The following is a 24,177-nucleotide window of genomic DNA, read 5'->3' as shown; positions in this document are numbered from 1 at the left end:
CCCACCTCCAGGATGCACCCGCACATCCTCAAAGGCCAACTCCACCACCGGGATGTGTTCGTTGCCCCCTAAAGCCCCGAGTCTGCACTGCCTCTCACCACTTTTCTGGGATGCCTCCCCGGGGGCTTCCAGGCTTGCAGATCTCCCCGCCGATGGCCGGGAGCGCGCACGGACACGCAGGGGCACAGGAGCCGTCCAAGTAGATGCGATGCTGTTGCAGTTATGCACTTCGCCCAGAGCTCCCCAGTTAGCCGTCGGCGGCCATAACCATTCTTGGGATCCATTTCAGAGCCGGGAACTATTAGTTTCGTTTGTTTGTGTTGTAGCCGGAGCAATAATGGGTATTCCCAATTCATTGACAACTGACTTTATTTTTATTGTCTGTGTTCAGCCGTGGAATCTACCGAAGCTATGTCTGATAGCGTTACTATGATTTTCAACGCCAAGGAATATTTTTGCTTCTGTTTCCGACTCAGGACACGTTTATTGACGATCTAGTGGGTGAGGGGCATGAGGCTGGACACCGGGGACGAAGACGATAATAAGACGGACTCTTACTGAGTGTCTACCCGTTTAATTCGACTCGTGGCCCCATAGACGGATACTGTGAGGATCCCAGTAGTTACCAATTTACCAGTGTTGAAACTGAGGTCACACGGGCAGCAAATGGTAGAGCCAGGAGGCGAAGCTCAGAAATCTGGTCCCAAGATGCTCATAATCACGATTAGAAAAAGAAAATAAAAATCCTTTGGAAAGCTTACTGTCCAACCGTGGAAGCAGACCCAGAAACAGATCATCTGAATTCTTTTCTTTTAAGTTTATTTTTCAAAAGTTGATTAAAAAAAAGGAGACGAGGAAGGGCAGAGAGAGAGGGAGAGAGAGAGAGAGAATCTCAAGCAGGCTCCTCACTGTCAGCACAGAGCCCGACGCGGGGCTCGAACTCACGAACTGCGAAATCATGACCTAAGCCGAAGTCGGACGCTTAACCAACTGAGCCACCCAGGCGCCCCGGTAGATGACAAATTAATAACAAAGGCTACTAAGCCTAGGAATGCCTCTTTCTTGGGCTCTTGGTTTCTTTCACGCTGGGACCCAGTTTCTGTGACGGAGGAATTGATCGGACGTGCTTCAGGGAAACCTGGCATCGCGGGTGTCTGTCCGTCTTCCCAGTTGATGATGACACAGGAGCCAGCAACCGATCTCCTCCCTCCCTTATTGCTTTTATTTCATATGCCCAGGGAAACTGTAAGCCCCTTGAAGGCAGAGTCTTTGAATCTTCATTCATTCATTCCTTTATCCTCAAAAGAAAATACATTATATTGAGCAGGTGCCTGTAGTAGGAGGTGCCAGGCCTGAGCTAGTGGCCAGAGGTACGGAGACAAAGAGGGCCATACATTCCGAAGGAGACGGGCAGGTCAAGCTCCAACGGGTGACATGCTGCAGCCAGGCCTGTATCAGATGTGAGAAAAGGTGCCAAGGGCCCAGAGGAGGGAGTAGCCACTCTGCCCAGAAGGTGGCTGTGAGCTGTCTGCACAGAACAGGGTGTCTGTTGCTATAAAGGTTAAAAGGAGAGGGGCAATGAAGAGTGGCCCAGCTGCCAAGTGGCAATCCCATCCGAGGTCCTGACATGCCTGGGAGCGGTTTTGTCGCCACAGTTAGCACTTACGGACACACCTCAGCACGCCCAAGGTCTTACTCTCCTCTCGAACCCGTGCCTCCCCGACACCCCCTTCTCGGTGCCCCCTTCTCTGCGTAGCCTTCTCTCCCCTCTTCCTCTTCTCACCCCTTCCCTCCAGCGGCCCTCTTAGTGTCCCCCTTTCCCCTTCCTTTCTTAACTGTGGATAACTGGACGTGATCGAAAACTCAGATTCTAGAAAGAACCAGGAATCTAGCAGGGCCGAGCCATGGTATTAGCCTCTTCTGCTCAGGTGACATGCCTCTCTCTCCCAGGACCCACCACCTCCTCCTAGAAGCTCCTTCACGCTAGTCGAGAAGGTACCTGAATAGGTCACACGCGGATGAGTTATTACCTCCAATATGGGCCTTGAAGTCCACCCACCTCCATTGGACAAAATGTGAGGGAGGGGTAGTGCCAGATGGAGCCGTCCATGTGTCCATTCATCTACCTATCTGTTCACTCAATGAGCAGGACGTCATGGATCCCTGTGGTAATGACCAAGGCGGCCAAGATGGACCCAGTCCACTGGTGGAGCACAGCACACACTGACACTATGATGTAACAGAAAGCAGAGCTGAAGGCGTGGGTCCGTGGAAACAGAGCTTGCAAGAAGGGATCGAAGAGGGATCTGAGGGGCCGAATTAGGATCGATAAGAGAACGGTGTCACGAAAACCAAGAGAAGAGGTTCTAGAACAGGGGAGGCGCCAACAGGGTCAAATGCGTCCGAGTGGTCCAAGAGAATGAGAGTGGGAGAGCTTCCTCTGGATTTGAGCACAGGAAGTGGTTGGTGACCGCAGTGGTATAGTTTTGGTGGACGGGGATGGGAGTCAGGTAGTGCTGGCTCAAGGAGAGGGCAGGTGGGACAGAAGTGGTGAGCTTCCATGCACATAGCTCTGCAGAAGTTGGGCTGCGAAGGAAAGAGAGAAATAGGGCACTGTCTAGAAAACGAGATGGGGATGGAGAGTTTGGGGTTTTTTTTTAGGATGAAAGAAATCTGACGGATCCCACTGCTTCCACCGGGGACAGGAAGAGGAGAGAGTCGGTTTCCCTCTATCCTTCCTTTCAGAAGGTCCCAGGTCCTTCACCGATGCCCGTCATGGAGAGAGGAAGCAAGCAACCTCTGCTGTTCCTGATTCTGCTAGGGATTCTGGGGCCAGCAGACTCCCCGCACAGTGGCTTTTGGAGAAGTTGCCAGCTGTTGGATCCAATGAGTGCATGTCGTGGTAGGTTCCAAAGGGCTCCCCTGCCCTCGAGACAAGTTGGCTGGGGAGCCAACTTGCCCTCCTCGGTGCTGAGCAACTCTGGCATACCTCTCAGCCACTCAGGTGAGCCCTTCTGAAGGAGTGGGAGTTGCACAACCCTTCCTCCCCGACCCCACAAAGTTGGCTGTTTGGTTTATTTCACACACAGACTTGAGTGCCACCACGTGAAGACGTCTCTTCTGGGTCCCTTCTCCCTGTGGTTCCTTACGTATTGGGCAAATGGCCAAAGGGTCCCGGAGCCAGTAAAGTACGGTTCCTTTGGGCCACGGACCCTGTAAGTGCTTGGCTGAGTCACTGAAAGCAAGGATCGCGGGGAGGCAGGGGACAGGGGCCTGGCAATCAATTCAAATGTGGGCATATGAGCGCACGCACGTTAAGGGTGGTGTAACGTAGAACCCCCAAACCACAGAATTGAAGTACACAAGATCGTTGAGAAGGTAGGGACTTGCCTGAGGTTGTACAGAGGTCATGGCAGGCCTGGGTCTAGCCTACGCCCTTGACCCTTGGCCCCTCGCCCCGTCCACTCTAACCATCAGAGGCACAGCCGCTGGGCCTCCGATGGCAACACATTTGAATTCAGGATAATTTTCCCGGACAAACGATGGGCTTAGGTGGTTCCGTATAACCCTAGAGACAACCATGATGGATGACGGTGACAACACTCATTACGATACCGGGAAGCGCAGCCTGAGCCCAAGCGTGGGTCCCTGTCGCTGTCGAAGTCGGGGCACCCGGCAGCCCTTGTTCGGGACCTGGACCTGTTTGTCTTGTTCCCTGCGTGGCCCCAACACTTAGCCCACAGGGGCCCAGGGTGCAGTTCAATTAGTATCTGTTGAAATAATCAATCAGTTAATTAGTTCTCCCCTGTAAGAACCAGCTCTCCAGGTGGAAAGGTGGTCAGAATTCTGGCCTCAAACCTGAGGAAGTGCCTTTCTTCGCTGTCTCTCTCCTGCTCTGCTTCCCACGGGGCAGACCCCCCCGGCTGGGCTCCCTTCTCCCACGTTTGGATGCTGTGATTCTCCTGATGCTATCCTCCCACACCCTCTCTGTTCTCGGCCATACCACACGCTGAGCTAACAGCTGACGGACTGCCTCCTATTTTGAAACAGGCACCCCAGATTTGGATAGTTGGTGCTGGGGCCCCAAATGTAGGTCTTAATGTCGGTCCTTGTTAAATTTTCTCTTGTTGGATTTGCTGCTTCGATGTAGACGGTCAAGGCATGCATACATGCTACTTTTCCTCTGCTGTGTTTGCTGTCCTTCCCCAACAAATGGGAAGCAGTTGCCCTGTTTTCATAAATCCTACTGGATTGAAATATACACGGGGCAGCAGTGAAGACAGAGTCCTGGGGCATGTCACCGGAGACTCGTCAGGTTGACAAAGCTCTTTAAAAAAAATTTTTTTTTTAATTTACATTTGTTTATTTTTGATAGAGAGAGACAGAGCACATGTGGGGGAGGGGCAGAGATAGAAGGAGACACAGAATCCGAAGCAGGCTCCAGGCTCTGAGCTGTCAGCACAGAGCCGATGCGGGGCTCGAACCTACAAACCACAAGATCATGACCTGAGCCGAAGTTGGATGCTTAACCGACTGAGCCACCCAGGCACCCCGACAAAGCTCTTTTTAATTGGCACTCATTGAGCCCTCTCACCAGATTCAAGTGCGTCTAACCATTCCATCAGCCAGCTCTGACTTTTGTCCCCAACCTTGGTCCAGTGACTGGAAAGGAAATGTTATGTGACCTCTTGCCATTCTCTCTACTCATTTTCCTTTATATCTTAATTCCTTTCTGGGCCTCTCCACCTCCTCCTTTTGCTCATTATTGAAATTTTTAAAAAACTTTTTAATGTTTTCATTTATTTTTGAGAGAGAGAGGCACAGAGTATGAGCAGGGGAGGGACAGAGAGAGAGGGAGACACAGAATCTGAAGCAGACTCCAGGCTCTGAGCCATCAGCACAGAGCCCGATGCGGGGCTTGAACTCACAAACCACGAGATCATGACCGGAGCCAATATCAGATGCCCAACTGGCGCACCCAGGCGCCCCTCATTACTGCAGTTTTTATAAGAAAATATACATTGCTTATAGGTCCACAGTGTTAGTATTCCAGAAACCCTGATCTAGCCCAAATTTCTCTTGTGGGTTTCTTCAGGATTGCCCAAAACTAACATAAAACCATTGTGTAGTAAATGTTTGTGGAAGAAAAGAAAGACAGGTGAGTGAGTTTGTCAAATTCCTTGTTGGGATTCAAATCCACGTGTGACAGTGCTCTTCTGGAATATGAATGTTTTCTTATCCCAGTTTCGCTAGTAAAAGGAAAGCCTGAGACCAAGCTTGTGCGCTGAAGCTTTATTGGGAAGGACTAAATTCCAGGGCCATTGAGAAGGAGGGCAAAAGAAAAGAATGGAGAGGAACCTGGGTGGCTCAGTCGGTTAAGCGTCTGACTTCGGCTCAGGTCATGACCTTGCGGTTGGTGCGTTCGAGTCCCGCGTCGGGCTCTGTGCTGACAGCTCGGAGCCTGGAACCTGCTTCAGATTCTGTGTCTCCCTCTCTCCTCTGCCCCACCCCTGCTTGCACTCTGTCTCTCTCTGTCTCTCAAAAACGAATACACGTTTAAGAAAAAAGAAAAGAGTGAAACTGCACTAGATTGAAGAGTGTCTCCCCAAACTCATGTCCATCTAGAACCTCAGAGGGTGATAATTTGGAAACAGGATCTTTAGGGATATAATTAGTTAAGGTGAGGTTCTGCTGGATTCAGATGGGCCTTCAACCCAGTGGCTTAGGGTCCCTATAAGAGGAGTGATATGGAGACAGACACGCCCTGGGAAGAAGGTCGTGTAAAGATGGAAGCAGAGATCGGGGTGATGGGGTACAAGCCAAGGAGTGTTAGGAATCACCAGCAACCACCAGAAGCTACACGAGGCGAAGAAGCGTTTTCCCCCAGAACCTTCCAACGAGCATGGGGCTCCTGCCATCTTGATTTAGGAGCTCTGGCCTCCACGACTGTGAGAGAATAACCCCTGCTGTTTTAAGCCAGCACTGTGTGGCACATAGTTAAGGCAGCCCTAGGAAGCCAATACCAAAGGAATTGAATACAAGGTTGTCCGTTCTGAGACGGGCACACATGTACACACAAGAAACTTGAATGGTACGTCTTATGTTGTGTGTATTTCACCACAGTTTTAAACCTTAGGGAACGAAAAGAGACAGGATGTATCTGGACAGGCTGTTTGGAACCACAGCTCCTTGGAATGGCCCGTCAGCAGGCAAGACATAAAAGGAATTGATTCGCTGTCTCCTTCCCGCTTTCGTGTGCTCCTTGGTCAGAGTTTGCCAAAGTTTAACACGGTGTTAAATCCTCTGCACTTCCAGATTGTGTCATCTGTGAGCAGCTGCTGGGGTAGCCAAGTCGACATCGGTGGCAGGGCACCCCCACTGACCCCAGAAATGGTGCTACAAATCAGCCTCTGCTCTGGGCAGGTCGGGTTCATGGCTGAGGGGCACGTGGAGACTGGCCCTCAAACCTCAGGAGGCTGAGACGGAGGGTGGTGTCAGGACATGAGGCATGAATGGCACCCAGGGGACCCTCCTGAGCAAGCAGGGACCAGAGGCAGGTGGGCAGGTGGACCTAGAGGGCCACACACAGCTGACTTCATGCTGAGTGCATGCGGGTCAGAGTGTCAAAGTCACTGGATCAGGGTCCAAAATCCAGCATCTGACTCAAGAGGTGAGCCAGGTATCCAACTGGAAAGTGGGCAGTGATCTGTCACAGTGATTTTCTGTGACAAGCAAGCCTCTGTCAAGCGGGCAATTAATTGTTACCTAGCAGGACATGGGCTCAGTGTGGCCAGATCTTCCCATTTCCACAAGAAGAAAAAAGAAATCCGTATTTATGATTTTTTTTCATGTTTACTTATTTATTTTAAGAGAGACAGGGAGAGAGCACGCACCGAAGGGAAGGGCAGAGAGAGAGAGAATCCCAAGCAGGCTCCACACTGTCAGTGCAGAGCCCAACGCGGGGCTCAAACTCATGAACCTCGAGATCATGATCTGAGCCAAAATCAAGGGCCAGATGCTGAAACAACTGAACCACCCAGGCGCCCAAAAGAAATCCATATTTTAAAAAATGAATATTCTCAATTCTTCAATGTTTCAGGTATTGGGGGGCAAATACCTAAATGCTATGAGTGCATAGTAACAAAATTAAGAAACTGAAAATTCTCCTGAGGACAAACTACTCCTGACTTAAACAAATGGAAAAGACATACCATGTTCTTGGATAGGAAGACACAATATCGTAAGGGTGTTGATTCTCCTTGAGTTAATCTATGCTTTTAAAGTGATACTTAAGAACAACATGGAAGAAACAGACACATGAATCTAAAGTACATGCAGAAACAGTGAATAAACAATAATAGGAAAATCCTGAAAAAAAAGAGTAGAAGACGGGGGAGATGAGCTTCATCAGGCAGGAAAAATAGTATGAAGTTTCAATAGTTAAAGCACTGGTGGGGCACCTGGATGGCTCAGTTGGTTAACCATCTGACTCTTGGCTTTGGCTCAGGTCACGATGTCATAATTCATGAGTTCAAGCCATGAGTTGAGCTCTGTGCTGACGGTGCGGAACCTGCTTGGGATTCTCTCTTTCTCCCTCCCTCTCTGCCCCTCCTGCTCTCTCTCTCAAAATAAATAAACTTCAATAAATAAATAAATAAATACATACATACATAAAAATAAAACAGTGACACGGGCACATGAATAAACAGAGAGACAGATGGAACCAAAAGAAAAGTCTAGAAACAAACACAAATACATAAGGAAATTTAAAATATGTAAACACGCAGTGTCAAGATGGGGCCATGGATTATATCAATAAATAATGGAGGGAATCGGGTAAACATCTAGAAAAAATAAAGCTAGATTTACCGCTTCACCTCCCACAAAAATAATCTCTCTCTGATACAACACACCATTTAGTTCACTCATATATGTTGTTCGTTGGCTGCTTCTCCCCTCTAGAAGGTAAGTTCCACGAAGCCAGAGGTTTTTGAATGTTTTGGTCATCACTGTATCCTCAGTGCCTAGAACGATGTCTGGCATGTAGTCTGTGGTCAGTATATATTTGATGAATGAGGGAGGCAAACATTAAAATGTTAATAATGAAATCTTTGAAGTAATAGGAGAAACCATTGGAGAAGAGTTGTATAACCCTACACTGCACTGGGTGATGCTTTTTAAGAATTAAAAGAACTTGGTTCCTGGGTGGCTCAGTTGGTTAGGCATCCGACTCTTGATTTGGGCTCAGGTCAAGATCTCACGGTTCGTGAGTTCGCGCCCCGCGTCGGGCTCTGTGCTGACAGTGTGGAGGCTGCTCGGATTCTCTCTCTCTCTCTCTCTCTCTCTCTCTCTCTCTCTGCCCCTACTCCACCTCTCAAAATAAATCAATATTTTAAAAAGAATTAAAAGAATTCAAAAACCAGAAAAGAACATAATTTGATAAATTTGACCATAAAAACATTTCTTCATGGCAAAAGCCATCATAATTAGAGACAAAACGTAAGTGACAATCTGGTAAGCAAACACACAAACTTGTATCTCCTATAATAGACAAAGGGCAAATAAGTTATGAAGAACTCCTTTAGAAAACAGACAACATTACAAGAGAAAAATTGGCAACGAATATGAATAGCAATTCACTGAAAGATGTTCACCGTTACTCATTATATGAAAAATGCAAATTAAGACTCCAACAGGGTACCGGCTTTCATCTATGAGATTGGCAGAATTGAACATTTTGCCACCTCACCGTGCAGACGAGGGTGTGAGAGAACAGACCCTCTCCTGGATTGGCCATGGGAATATAACCTGGCCCAGACCACTGTGGTAGGCAATTTAATAATGCTTTCAAAATTGTAAATGCTCATACCCTTGACCCAGAAACTCCACTTCTAGGAATTTATCTTACAAATACATTCAAACATTTGCAAAACAGGTTATAGAACTTATTAGAGCATTGTTTATAGTGGGAAAAAAAAACCCTGGAAACAACCCAAATGTCTATCAGTAGGGGGCTGATTCAATAAATGATGGTGGCTCCATACGGCAGATTACAGCACTGGAATGCCATGTGGCCTTAAAACAACAAGGAAGCTCTGATGTGTCTCTATGGAGAGGTCTCCGAATGGAATTAATTGAAGAAAACAAGGCAGAGAACTGTATGTATGATGGGCTACCATTTGTATGATCACTTGGGAAAAAAACGTATATATTCACACACATGCACATGTATGTGTCATTATTTGCAAATGTCTAGAATATCTCTAGAAGTACATACACAAGAAGCTAGCAACATCAGTTGCTTCTCGGAAGGAAAACTGAAGGTCTGGAGACATAGCTAGGAGAGGAACACTCCACTGAGAACCTGCATGAGTAAGAATAAACAGAATTGTGGGGTGCCTGGGTGGCTCAGTCGGTTGAGCGCCCGACTTCAGCTCAGGTCATGATCTCACGGTTCATGGGTTCGAGCCCCGCATCGGGCTCTGTGCTGATGGCTCAGAGCCTGGAGCCTGTTTCAGATTCTGTGTCTCCCTCTCTTTCTGCCCCTCCCCACTCATGCTCTGTCTCTGTCTCAAAAATAAATTAAAAAACATTAAATTTTTTTTTTTAATTTGAAACACATACTGTATTATTCAAAATAATGAAAACAAGTAAATGTGAACAAACAGGAGTCTGGTCTGGCCTGAGAGCTGCCAGTTTTTAATCCACATACAAATGGTATTTGATTATATGATAACGATGGCTAATTGTATCAGTAAGGATTGTATAGACTCTTGGGTAAATGGTGTTAGAAAAACAGAGTAACCAATGGAGCAAAAAAAGTGAGGTTTGGTTTCTTACTTCGCGCCACATCCCACAAAAAAGTTTCTACGGGCGAAATGACTGAATATAATAAACGACACAATCAAAGTATTAAAAGAAAATATAATCTTGGGGGAAGGAAATATCTTTAAAAGATTCAGGTCTCAATGGCAACTGACAAATCTGACCACATAAAAAGTGTCATAAAAATGATGAAGAACAACATGAAGTCAAAAGACAAGAGACAGACTAGGAGAAAATATTTGCCACATGAATAAATGACAGGGAAATAATCGCCCACATATATAAATCGCACTTAGAGATCAATAAGAAAACAGACAAATGATCCCGCGGAAAAACGAGCAAGGAATGTGGAAGGAACGTGTGCAGAAAAAGAAATGCCGAGAAGCCACGAGAAGACGCTCGTGCTGACAAGTGATCAGGAAAATGCAAATTATTGCAATAACGAGATATTGCTTATCACCCATCAGAATGGAAAAACCGGGGGCAGGTTGGAGGACCGTATTCCGCCTGGAAGTGGATTAAAGAAATGGTCTTACGTGTTGCTGGCAGGCATATCGATTGGAATATCATGGTTGGAGAGCAACTTGGCATAGTCTATCCTATTTTAAATATCATATTTTTAAATACTGAAATATTTTTAACTATGCTCTCCAACCAAGGAATTTCTGAGTCCCCGTCCGGGAGAAATACTTGACCAGGCCCACAGGCAACCTGTCTAAGATATTCGTTACTGTATTGCCATAGCAAGAAAAACAGAAGGATCAAACTAAATGCTCATCGAAATAGGGGATTAAAATCATACGTCCGTATCGTAGAACGATTCGCAGCACGGCGGTTGTTGTTTTGAATGGAATAGATCTATGTGAGAAAAAAAAAAAAAACCAAACAAAGATATTTGTGAAAACAAGAAAAGCAGGTTGTAAGAGACTACATATGCTATTTGTAGACAAACCCAACCATGCATTTCTACATTAACACACACGATCGGAATGCCTATAAAATCGTCTAGGAGAACACAAGCTCCTAACAGCAAGCACTGTCTGCAGAGAGGAACATGACGAGGGAGGCGAGAGCAAATTTTTAGTTCTGCCGCATCCGCCCTGCTGCGTCAGAACGTGTGATGCGCTGTGATAAACGCGTACTCCTTGATTTGTCCAAACGTACGCGTATATTCACACCTGCACATTACACGTGATAACAGGCCTTTTCTTGAGGGCTTGCCGTGTGCCCAGCACCGTGCTAAGCACTTTACTTGCATTTTCTCATTCCGCGCTCCCGAGAGCCTTATGATTCAGACGCTGTTATCCCCATTTACAGATGAGAAAACTGAGCCCGTGACACGTTAAATCCATTGCTGCAGTCAGAGCTGAGATACCAATTCAAGGGGGTCCGACTTTAGAGGCCATGCTCTCAGTCGTGACCTTCTGAGATTGAGTTTGTGGCCCCTGAAGGCCAACCTTTCCCAGCCCGGGGGCTCTGCAAAATACGCGGGTCAGCTGGGAATGCAAGGCAAGGAGCGTGCGCGTGGGGGGAGGCCGATCTCTGTGGCGGGCAGGTCCCTGGAAGGTGGCTCCAGCCCGGTTAGCCTGGGTTCCACCTGTCCTTCCGCTGATGCTGAACACCCGGCTCATGTACCACACCCGGACTTCACGGCAGAGCTCACGGAACCTTCATCCCGGGCCTGACCTCCTCCTGGTCCGGATGGGGAAACAGAGGCTCAGCGCAGGAAAGGTCTCCATTGGGTGCAGAGGCGGGGCCAGAATCGGGAGGTCGTCTCCCCCTCCCCCTCGAGGCTGCCAAACCCTGTGGCCGTCCCTACCCCAGTTCGGTGGGCCATTCAATAGCGGTGGGGGGTGAGGGCCAGAGGGGGCAGGGCACAGACTCTTCCAATGCCTTGATAAACAGGATCGTTTATTCCTGAGGAAATAGCCACGATTGCGTCCGGTGTCTTGATGGACGGCAAGAGACGGGCAAGGACTGAGCTGGCCCTGTGAGGCCCAAGGGGGAGAGTCCCCCTCAGATGCCTCTGAGCTGGCCTTCTTCCCTCTCTCTCTGTCTCTGTCAGTCTGGTTTTAAATCACCTAACTGCTTTGGGCTGGACAGAACAATTACAGCCGATTGATCTGAATCAATCTTTAGGCCACAGGGACCTCCTTCCGGGTTCATTAAAACGGCCACCGTGGTGCCTGGTGAGAGTATCCGATTCATCTCTGGGGACTGAAGTGACAGCACCAGGCTCAGTGGATCTGGAGACTTGGTTCTCAGGCCGTATTAAAACCTGTCCCTTAAAACCCAGCCACCCTTCCCCTCTGCCCCGTCCCCTCTCCCTTTGGGCCTTGTTGCCCTGTTTCTCTCTCTGTCACATCTCTTCCTCTGCCCCTGTCTCACTGGGGCTGTCTCTCGCCGGGCCTCTGTGCCATCATCTGGACCTCGGGTGTCGCTATAATTTCTCCCCATCTGTGACGGACTCCCCCTCGGGCACTGAGGACTCGGGCGGCCTGCTGACCCCAATCTCCCGTGTGGTATTTCCCTCTCATTTGCCCTCTCTTTGCCCTCTTCTTCCTTCCTCCTTTCGCCTCTGCCCTCCCCCAGCCCACCGGGTGCTGCTCAGGGCCGGACTGCCTGTGCCCTGCAGGCGAGGGTGGCCCGGCCCCCGGGGCCCGAGTGTGGCTTGTAACTTGGCTCCCAGGTGGCACTGCCTTCATTCGGAGGGGCAGGCGGCACTCTGTGCGTGATCCCAGGCCCTCTGTGGCTGTGAGCTCTGTCACTCTCCCGTGGCTTTTGTGTAGATCATGACCTTGCCTGATCTCGCCTGTCCTCATTTATTGATCTGAAGCTCCACTGACAGGGAAATGATTGAGAAAATGAAGGCGCAAGGGCGCCTGGGTGGCTCAGTTGGTTAAGCGTCCAACTCTTGACTTTGGCTCAGGTCACGGTCTCACGGTTCATGAGCACAAGCCCCGCATCAGGTTCCACACTGGCAGGGCAGAGTTGGCTTGAGTTCCTCGGTCTTCCCCTCTCTCTGCCCCTCCCCTGCTTGCTCTCTCTCTCTCTCTCTCTCTTTCTTAAAATAAAAAATAAACATTTAAAAAATGCAGATACATACACACAGGGGAAGGGACTGTCACTGTGGCCCGATATCCATTCTCCCTTGTTTTAGCCATCACTGCGCTCCGGACGTGCACCTGGAACCTGCATTCCGCAGCCCCCCTTCCAGCCAAGGACAAAGTTGTAGGACAGAAGTAGCCTCGGGGTTGTGAGCAGAGTGACAGGTGCGTCTTCCCGCTCACGCCCTTAAAAGGGGGTTACTGCTCTTTCCAGTTCTTCCTCTTCTGTCTTCCTCTTCTGCCTGGACTCCCCTTTCGGAGGGTGATGCGTCTGCTTCTGCCATGCAGAGGGGGACAATATGGTGGGAGAAGGCAGAGCAGCAAGACAGGGGGAGCCTGGGGGCCAGGATGAGGTGGGAGAGGCTCACCGTCCACCCAGGGCTACCACCTGCTGAGACTCGAATGTGAGAACCACACCTGCTGCCTGGTTGAAACATCCACTGTTTGGTCCGTTCAAGCAGCCAAGGCAATATCCAAACCAGCATCCCTGCCATGGAATACTTCGAAGACACTGAAAAGAACAAAGTGGTTCTAGAAGCACCTCTGTGACACGATCCCCAGGATACATTGTGGATTAAAAAGGCAAGTTGCAGGGGCGCCTGGGGGGCTCAGTCGGTTAAGCGGCCGACGTCGGCTCAGGTCACGATCTCAACGGTTCGTGGGTTCGAGCCCCGCGTCGGGCTCTGTGCTGACAGCTCAGAGCCTGGAGCCTGGCTTTGGATTCTGTGTCTCCCTCTTTCTCTGTCCCTCCCCTGCTCGCACTGTCTCTCTCTCTCTCTCTCTCTCTCAAAATTAAATAAAACATAAAACTGAAAGGGTACACACCAACTGATAAGAGGGGTGGCTTCTGGAGAGCTCTGGGTCCTAAGGGTTCCAGTGAGAACTACTGTTTTTTTCACTCACTTCTGGCCGGACTGCAGATGTGAATTTCCCAGCCCCCTTCTGGCCATGACGTCTTAGGATCCTAAGTTTGATTTTACGCTGTTACCCCCTACCACCCATCCTTCCTGAGAGACTCCCGAGACATCTTGGTGAACCAAACTGATCTCCGCCCAACCCCCAGCCTCCCTCTCCCCAGGCTAATGCTCCAGGCCATTCCTCTTCCACTCCCCCTGTTAAATGCCACCTTCTCTTTCCCCATCCCTCTCTCTGTTGATCAGGACCCTGGAAAGTATGCGACAAGCTAATACCCGTGATGGGTAATGACTGATGTCCCGGCTGATGCCCCACGCCAGGCGTCCTCAGGATAGCCGGGCGTGGGTAGAACTGGCCCAGAGCGGAGCGTATGGTGACTATTCCAGGAAATAGAGACCGCCCTGAAGACATCAGGGTAAGTGAAACAAGTCAGACACGAAAGGCCACAAGTTGTATGGTGCCACTTACATGAGGTGCCTGGATTAGTCTAAGACAGACACAGAAGGGAGAACAGTGGTTGCCAGAAACGGGAGGAGGAGGGAGTGGGGTATGATGGTTCAATGGTAGGGTTTCAGTCTGGGAAGGTGAAAGTGTTCTCCAGATGGATCCAAAATAATGTGAGCTATTTTTTTTAACGTTTATTCATTTTTGAGGCGGCGGGGGGAGAGTTTGTGAGCAGGGGAGGGGCAGAGAGGGAGGGAGAGAGAACCCCAAGTAGGCTCTAAGCTCATTGCAGAGCCTGACTCGGGTCTCGAACGCATGAGCTGTGAGATCACGACCTGAATCGAAATCAGCAACTCAACCAGCTGAGCCACCCGGGCGCGAGTTATTTAATACCACCGAACTGTGCACTAAAAAATGGTTAAAATGGTAAGTCTTGTGTATATTTTACCACAATAAAAAAAAAAATCAGTCTAAAGGAAAAAGGACAGAAGGGGAAGGAAGAAGGGAAGGAGGGCCGCACACCTGTGACACACGGGGCTCTGGTGGTTGAGGGGCTTCCCGTGCCCTCTGGAAAATGCTCAAAACGCTTCCCCTTCTGTCGTGGAACGCTTGGTGCTGTAAACTTTCTTCCAAGCCACATGGACCTACAAAGAAGTGATGACTCACGGGGCTTTGAATTTCTATTAAGTGGAAATGTTACCTTTCAAAACCAGATATGAAGCCACCAATTCTTGCTGAAGACCAGAAAAGAGAAAAAGAAGACGGTGGGGTCACAGAGCCCCAGGACAGAGAACACTTCGAGGGACATTTCAAGGGGGCTGGGGGTCAGGTCAACGAGGGCCGAATAAATAGGAGCCATAGGTTTAGAGATCGGGAGGCCAGAAGTGACCTTTCCAGGAAGGGCATCCCATGTGGCAGGGACACAAACCTGCTTACGATGGGTTACAATCGTCCCTGGTGGCGCACACCCACACACCACATACACACGCCCGGAAGACCGTGGGATGATCCGCATGGCACCCTGTTCACCGAACAAAGCGGTTACGGAATTACATATATAGTACGATTTTAATTGCGTTAAAATCAAAACAACAAAAGACTAGAGGAAACCTATCCAAATAGGACCCATTGTGTTTGGGGCCTCCTTTGTCCTATTCTTCTATTTATACATCTGATTTCATGAACACGTGTTACTTTTACAATAGCCGATAAAAAACCCACACCTCCGTGGAGCTGCGTCACAGTGGTGGGGACCAGACCATAAAGAAATAAACAGCATGTCGGCTGAGGTGACCTGGAAGAAAAATAACGCAGGGTGAGGGGGTCAGGGGGTGCCAGGCCGAGGGGATTATTTAGTAGAGGGTGCTCAGGGAAGTGGCAGAGAGCAGGGACCTGAAGAAATTGAGGGGCAAGCCTTGTAGATGCGTGGGCAAAAGCAGAAATGTGGCAACGCTGGGGATAATCTGTGCACGAGGATATTCAATGCGACATTAGTTACAACAGTGAGAAATTAGGAACAACTTAAATGCCGAGGAAGAGGGGAATCGTTCAACAAAACGTGGCACATCCATGTCACGGGTTGCCACGCTGCGCTTTGAGTATGTCAACTGCAACCGACAGACGCCACGCCCACTTCCCACGTTAGTAGGACCGATGTGACGATGACGTCAGGGGGCAGGGCCAGTGACCTGGGAGAGGGGCGCTCCAGGTCACCATGGGGCAGGTCCCACATAGCAGGAAAGCGGTTTCACTGCACAATCTCATTATCTGTGTTGAAGGGACAATCCTCCTTCTAGAAACCCATCCTAGGATGATGGTGATGATGATTTTTAAGTAAGCTCTACACCCAACGTGAGGCTCGACTCGCGACCCCAAGATCAAGAGTTGTACGCTCTCCCGACTGAGCCAGTTGGGAGTCCCGGTCCTAGGATAATTTTTAAATTGACAAAGCAAGCCACGCTGTTACTTACGACAATGAAAAACTAGAAACGGTCCAAGCATCCAACATTGAGTTAATGGTTAGGTAAAATACAGTACATCCAGATGAAGTTTGATGAGGCCATTAAAAGTATGTTTTGAACAGTTTTTTTAATACTATAGGAAAATGCTTGTGATAATAATGTTAGCAAAAAAAAAAAAAAAAAAGGAAGTGAATACTCAAATTGTATACAGCACAATGTCATGTAGGAAAAGAAAAAATATCCTGGGGCGCCTGGGTGGCTCAGTCGGTTAAGCGTCCGACTTCAGCTCAGGTCACGATCTCGCGGTCTGCGAGTTCGAGGCCCGCGTCGGGCTCTGGGCTGATGGCTCAGAGCCTGGAGCCTGCTTCCGATTCTGTGTTTCCCTCTCTCTGCCCCTCCCCCGTTCATGCTGTGTCTCTCTCTGTCTGAAAAATAAATAAGCGTTAAAAAAAATTAAAAAAAAAATCCTTCCGTAAATATGAAATAAAGGTGTTCAAAATGTCATTCATGGATGCCTCTAGGTAAGAATATGGTTGTTGTTAACTGTTTTTTTGTTTCAACTTCTTTCCTCTTTCTTGAACTTCAAAAGTTTGCTACAAAGAGCACATATTATTTTGATAGCTATAAAAATCACAAAACTTTAAAACCTTAAAAATCACTTTCTGGGGAAAAGCCAGAATAAACACATGTGGAAAAGTGGGGATAATAATTGCAGGATATTTTTTTTTTTCATAAAATGGGCTCTCAAGGAAATTTCTTTTCGTAATTGAATAGTATAAGGGGGGCTTGGTCCTCAGGGTGAAATTATGATTTATTTATTTATTTTTAGCTGTTGTTTTCTGTTTGTGTTTTTAGCGATGGGAGAGATTGGACCTGACTGAGGAAAGCACCAGCAGAAATAAAGCAGTGAAAATTCAGGACCCGGGAGCTGTGGGCAGACGGGAAGGCAGGCTAATGAGGCCTAGTAGGCTCTTTTCAACTCAGAGTTAAAAAAACCTTTTTTTATGTTTATTTTTTAAGAGAGAGAGAGAGAGAGAGACAGAGTATGAGCAGGGAAGGGGCAGAGAGAGAGGGAGACACAGAATCCGAAGCGGGCTCCAGGCTCCGAGCTGTCAGCCCAGAGCCCGACGCTGGGCTCGAACTCACGGACTGTGACATCATGACCTGAGCCGAAGTTGGATGCCCAACCGACTGAGCCACCCAGGTGCCCTCCCCCCTTTTTTTAAAATGTTATTTATTTATTTATTAAAAAAAAATTTTTTTTAATGTTTATTTATTTTTGAGACAGAGAGAGACAGAGCATGAACGGGGGAGGGTCAGAGAGAGGGAGACACAGAATCTGAAACAGGCTCCGGGCTCCGAGCTGTCAGCACAGAGCCCGACGCGGGGCTCGAACTCACGGACCGCGAGATCACGACCTGGGCCGAAGTCGGCCGCTTAACCGACTGAGCCACCCAGGCGCCCCTGTTATTTATTTTTTTTAATGTCAACTCACGGTTAAAATGTCTCAGCTGATAGAGCAGTGTCACCCTGGACCCTGAGAGGAGGGACGCACCCCCAGGTGGGGGGAACGTCCTGACAGACATAGATGGGGGCTGTTTCTACCCCATCACTGAATCAAAACAGCTCTGAGTCAGCAGGAAAGTCAGAAGGGCATTAGGCTCACCCCAGCGACCCTGTCTGTGTGTCTGTCACCCCAGCCACCAGGTCCGTGCGTCTGTCTCAGGGCACTGGGCTGCACCGACCTGAGGATTGTCCCCCCCACCCCACCTCACTCCTCCTAGTTAGAAATGTGACTCTCAGGACGGGTGGTACCCTTGGCACGGTGGGGCGAGAAGGTAGCGGGAAGGGGGTGGGGAGGTTTGGGGAAGGCAGGTCACAGAAGGCACCCCATCGCCACAACCCTTTGGCCCAGGAGACCCTAAAAACTGGTGAATGGATAACGAAGCGTCCAAGCCAAGGGACGCTCCTCGGGTAGGTTTAAGGGACCAAATTCCTGGTATGAGCAACTTAGAGGAACCTCGAAGACATTATGTATAGGGACAGACGCCGTTCTCCACAGGTGACGTCCTGCATGACTCCATTTCTGTAACATTCCCAAAGAGACAAAGCTATGGGGAGGGAGAAGAGGTTGGGGCGGGGGGGAGGGGTGGGTGACCGTATGAAGAGTCTTTTCGTGGGGGACAGAACTGACCGAGAGCGGTCACGAGAATCAGGCCGGCGGTTGCCAGGAGCTGGTGGCGGGGTGGGCCTCCAGGATCAGCAGGAGGGAATCTGGGGGCAGTGACAGAAATATTTTGTATTTTGACTGCAGTGGCGGTTACGTGGCTTAGGCATGTGCCAAAATTCCTGGAGGTAGACACCAGAGAATTCATTGGACTGAACGCAGGTTAAAAAGCAAATAAATAAAGATGTAAAACTTCAATTAAAAAAAAAAAACAAACATCTTTAACGGGACCCGAGGTGCACACCTGTACTCCCAAGATGGAGATTTTACCCGTTCCTTGGAAAATACACCTTGAAGAAGAAAGCCGAGCAAATGGAGTAAAGTCAATAATCAGACTCAAAACAGAAGGAACCCTTTGTCTTTCATGGTGTTACAGCAATACCGAAAGACCAAAGACTTATCGCAGGGGCACTTTTTGCAATTTCAAAGATTAAAATGTGCCTTAGGAGCATATTTCAGAAGAGCATATTTCCAGAAGGAAATGGAAAAATGGAACCTTTTTTTTTTTTTTTTTTTTTTTTATGAATCTTGAGGGGGGAAAGTGAAACCCAGAATTCTCTACCCAACCGATTTGTTTTTCATCTGAGAGGTCAAGATACAGACGCTTCCAGATATGGAAGCCTCAGAAAATATATCATGTCTCTCCTAGAAAAAAAATATTTCGAGGCATGCTTAGTCATCTTGGAGACGAACCAAAATGGAGAATTCAGGAAAAAGAAATGTAATAGTACAAAAGGATTAGGGACACACATTAAAATCAATTAAAATATAATTAAGCAAATTAGTGCAAAAGGAAGAAACAATTCTTCACAGAGGATATATATATATATATGTATTTATATATATTTATCTATTTATCTATTTATATTTATTTATATATATGTATTTATATATATTTATATATTTATATATTTATATATTTATATTTATTTATATATATGTATTTTTATATATTTATATATATTTATATATTTATATTTACTTATATATATATGTATTTATATATATTTATACATATTATTTATGTATATTTATATATTTATATATATTTATACATATTATTTGTATATATTTATATATTTGTATATATTTATACATATTATTTATATATATTTATATATTTATATTTAAATATATATTTCTAAATATATAAATGTAAACATTTATAATATACAAATATTTATGAATATATATTTATATATAAATATATATTTCTAAATATATATATATTTTTAAATAACTGAAAAAAATGATCATTAAGCGCTGATGAAATTAACACGACTAAAAGATACATATAGATGTAAAACTTCTAGGTACGGTACAAGCCACTGCATTTGACAGCCTGTTAGGAGAACAGTTCTGCATGATTTACTAGGGTTGACATCAGGAACACGGGAGTCACTTCATATGGAGGGTGGGCATTTCAATGTCAAATTTTTAAAAAGTCTACTTAATGTTTGCTAACAATTATTCAATGGCTTTAAACATACTCTTAATTTAAAATCTCTGAGGAGATTAAGAATAGAAAGACATTGGGTGGCCTGGGAGGGTTAGTCCGTTAGGGGTCCCACTTCAGCTCAGGTCATGATCTTGTGGTTCATGAGTTCAAGCCCTGCGTCAGGCTCTGTGCTGACAGCTCAGAGTCTGGAGCCTGCTTCGGATTCTGTGTCTCCCTCTCTCTCTGCCCCTCCCCTGCTAGCACTCTATGTCTCTCTCTCTCTCTCTCTCTCTCTCTCAAAAATAAATAAACATTAAAATATATATATAAAGAATAGAAAGACATTTTTCTAACATGGTAAAGAATGTCTCAAGGGCACCTGGGTGGCTCGGCTGAGTGTGCAACTTTGGCTCAGGTCATGATCTCATGGTTCGTGAGTTCAAGCCCCATATCAGGCTCATTGCTGTCAATAGAGAGCCCACCTCAGATCCTCTGTCCCCCTCTCTGTCTGCATCTCCCCAGCTCCCGTTCTTTCTCTAAAAGGTAAAATAAACATTAAAAAAAAACAACAACAGAATCTCTCTCTCTCAAACCGACAGCCAAACTATTCAAATCGGCTCTGAGATACGACGTGGATGATGTTTAAGGATCCAATGCTAAGTGAAATAAGCCAGTTCCCAAGAGACAACACTGCCTGACTCCACTTCTCTGAGCTACCCTGAGTCGTCACATTCGTACAGACAGAAATCAGAAGGGTGGTTGCCAGGGTTACTGTAGGGTATTTTTTTTTAATTTTTTTTTTTAAGTTTTTAAATTTATTTTGATAGAAAGTGCAAGTGGGGGAGAGGCAGAGAGAGAGAGAGAGAGAGAGAGAGAGAGAGAGAGAATATCCCCAGTAGGCTCTGCACTGTCAGTGCAAGCCTGACATGGGGGTTTGGATTCCCGAATGGATACATAGCCAACTGAGCCACCGGGGCGACCCATGAGAGTTACTGTTTACTAGGTATGGAGTATTTTATAAGATAAACAGAGTTTATCTGGAAATGGATGCTGGTGATGATTGTACTACATCATGAATGTATTTAATGCTACTGAACTATACACTTGAAAGTAGTTAAAACGGGGGTGGAGGGGGTGGGGGGGGCACCTGGGCGGCTCAGTCCGTTAAGCATCTGACTTGATCTCGGCTCAGGTCATGATCTCAGGGATTGTAGGAACGCGTCAGGCTCTGCACTGACAGCATGGAGCCTGCTTGGGAGTCTCTCTCTCTCTCTCTCTCTCTCTCTCTCTGCCCCTCCCCCCATGTATACGCTCCCTCAAAAAAAAATAAACTCTAAAAAAAAAAGTAGTTAAGATGGTCGATTTTATGCTATAGGTATTTTAACACAATAAAAATACCTAAAGACTGGAAGGGAGTAAACAAAAATAATAATGGGTCGCAAGCTATGAGTATGCGTATAATGAGTATGCGTATGACTATGAGTATAATTAATTTCCTTTATCAAACTATTCATGAGAATATGTGTCTTTTATGATTTAAAACCAAGTGGAAAACCCAGCCCCAAAAAATCAGCTCTAAGAGTAGTAATCACAACTCCTGCTAGGAGCCACTTACTGGACAGGTGCCACAGAGGTGGCACAGAGGTGCCATCTAATGTTACAGCCACTCCACAGAGTCGGTGCATTTGACACGTGACAAACTGGGTCTTTCGAGGACCATGTGAAGACATTCGTAAATCTTTTCAAAAGGACAAACGTAAGGGGAAGATGTATTTAGCTCCTAGGAGGGCATGTAATTGAGCTTCTATTATGTGCCCATGTGTTCTGGGTGGGGCAGGCATTCCAGGTGAAGAAAGTGACATCACAGAAGGTAGGAGGCAGAGCAGGGGTGCGGGAGGGGGCCTCACAGAGCAGCTGAGACCTGGGTCAGCCTGGGAGGAAGGGTAAGCCAGGGGTGCCGTGGAGGCGGGTTGGGGGGGGTGGTCCCGCAGCAAAGCAGCGGTGCCTCCAACGTCCACACACGTGAAAGCAGAAGTCACCGGATGGTCCCTCTGCAAAGACTTGTGACACTAGGGACCCTCCTTCATGGACAGTACTCTGCAGACGTTTAAGAGAACACAGCCACAAATGTCGACTTAAGTCGAACCATGGGAAATTGCCACTGTCCTTTACAAGGCCGTCACCCGTCAGCAAGTTCATCTGGTTAAGCGAACGTAGAGTGTGGTCTTCCCTTCTTGTCGTGAAGAAGGAAAAAGCAAGCGTGCCTGTTCCCGTGCTGGGGTGGGGAGGGATCGGGTGGGCCCGAGAGGCGGGCGCTTATATTTTTGCTCTAACGAGACACTTCTACATGGCTGGCTCAAATTCATCACAATTAGTATGGTGATTGCTGTTTTTCTTAATAAAGGAAAATTAATTAAGTATGGAGGTTGACTTAAGGGTACTTTAGCCCTCCCGGCTGACCTGGTGCTGATCTAGGCTCTGTACACAATGAACGTCCTCAGTCACTTATTTCTTCTTTTGTTAAATTGAGGGGTTGGAGTGGATCAGCGAGAGCCCCGAACCTGGACGCACAAGAAAATCTCCTAGGGGCCTTCGAAAAACAAAACAAAACCAACAAAGAAATCAGTAGGCCTGGGAAGCTGCACGTTGACCAGTCCCTCCCCAGATGGCTCACATGATCAGTCATAGATCTGGGGACCCCGGACCCGAAGAATGCATAGTTTTGTTTCTAGCGGTGACATCGCTTTATTCTGCTCGCTTGGTGTTTCCGTCTTTCCCTCTTCAACGGAATCCGGCTCCAACCCGGTAAGACCTCCAACTTCATATCGCAACACTATCTTAAAGAACCCTCTAGCACCCAACCCCTTCAGCAAAGAAGGACCAGAGCCAGATCAGGAGAAAAAGACTATTTTTACTGTCCAAATGCTTCACATGGATTAAGCATTTGGTTTTCCTTGGATTATTATTTTTTCCATGAATATAAACCATTTTGCATGTTGGAACGCTTCTGCAAACAGAGCAGTTTGTCTTTGTGTTTGCTCATTTAAAAACAAATATTTGCCTGTCAAGCAAATACTGTCTCTTAGGATGTGCTATTAATAGGATAATTAGGCAGCCGGTAATGAAAAGGATTGCTGGTAATTATGGCAAGATTTGTTTTGGCATTTGAAGGCAGCGATGGAGGCTGGAGTGCTAAAATCTACCTTTGAGTTAATTAGTACAATTAGAACACACCTGAAAAAATAGCCTGGCTAATGAACACTTCACTCTGCTTTTAAAGTGATAGCACCCGGTGGTTCCCCGGGCTGCTTGGGCACCCCCTGCCCTGGCGTCTCTGGTGGGACGGAGGCCGGCGGACATGACTGAGACCTTGAGTTTGCCTGGCCTCAGTTTTCAAAAGAGCTCATTGTCTCTGGTCTCCTTGTCAACCCCACCCGTGCTCGTCTCACGTGCTGTCTGAAAGCCAGCTCACCTGTCATCTACTCCTTTGACTTTCATGACAACCCTTTGGTTAGGTTAGGTTGAGCTTGCTTGGTCTGGTTTTGCCGTTTTCAGAGAAGGACACTGAGGACCAGAGATGCCCAGGGGTTGCCCAAAGCCGTAGCTGAGGTCAGCGGTTAGAGGTGAGGTCAGAGGTCACAACCTGAGCCTCAGAGGAATCGCAGAAGGCTTCGGAGAAAAGCGGCTGTCTGATTCCTGCAGCGTCCCCTGCGTCTCCACCACATGCTGAACTTGGCCGAGTCACCGTTGGAAGCCTGCGCTTCAGGACCCTCTAGCCCGCGACACTGGTGAACCTCCCTGCTAGCAAGTTACTGGTGTGAAATAACGAACATCATTCAGCTTAGAAGATAGTCTCGGACACATCCTTTCCCCTCTTCCCTGGGGGTCTTCTTCCTGTGACAGAAGTTCCCTCCGCCAGCAGGCAGGCGTGTGAGCGTGGCGGTGGTGGCCAGTGGCAGTGTGGCCACCTGAGCGCCGGCGGGCCGTGCATGGGAATTTGAGTAGGCACACAGACACACGCACACACAGACACACACACACGCACACGCCCACACACACCTGGGGTGTGCTCGAGCAGCTGAGCGGGAGCAAAAAGGCTGTCAGTCAATCTAAGGAGGGCTTTGCACTTTACGGCAAATGATTCAGCCTCTTCAAAGGCTTAGTCTCCTCCTCCAAAAAAAACGGGAACGAAGTCGGTATCCATGTGGAGGTCTGTCATCGAGGGTACAGTGAGGCAAAGGACACAGCCCACCCGGCCCA

The 24,177-nt window shown here is 47.6% G+C and overlaps 2 long non-coding RNA genes across 2 annotated transcripts; one reads left to right on the top strand and one right to left on the bottom strand.

Annotated features, from left to right (window-relative positions):
• Positions 1-1,201: 1,201 nt before the first annotated feature.
• LOC122239434 lies at positions 1,202-21,727 on the bottom strand. Its single transcript, XR_006218530.1, has 4 exons — positions 21,533-21,727; positions 3,616-3,770; positions 2,031-2,586; positions 1,202-1,552 (listed from the first exon to the last, which is right to left on the bottom strand). It is a non-coding gene; the product is annotated as an uncharacterized LOC122239434 (long non-coding RNA).
• Positions 21,728-21,802: 75 nt separating this feature from the next.
• Positions 21,803-22,935, top strand: LOC122239214. The gene is made up of 2 exons (XR_006218168.1): positions 21,803-21,860; positions 22,448-22,935. It is a non-coding gene; the product is annotated as an uncharacterized LOC122239214 (long non-coding RNA).
• The last annotated feature ends 1,242 nt before the right edge of the window (positions 22,936-24,177 follow it).

The sequence above is a fragment of the Panthera tigris genome, chromosome B3 (assembly GCF_018350195.1).
Source record: "Panthera tigris isolate Pti1 chromosome B3, P.tigris_Pti1_mat1.1, whole genome shotgun sequence".
NCBI lineage: Eukaryota > Metazoa > Chordata > Mammalia > Carnivora > Felidae > Panthera > Panthera tigris.
This window is presented reverse-complemented; position numbering and strand designations above follow the sequence as displayed.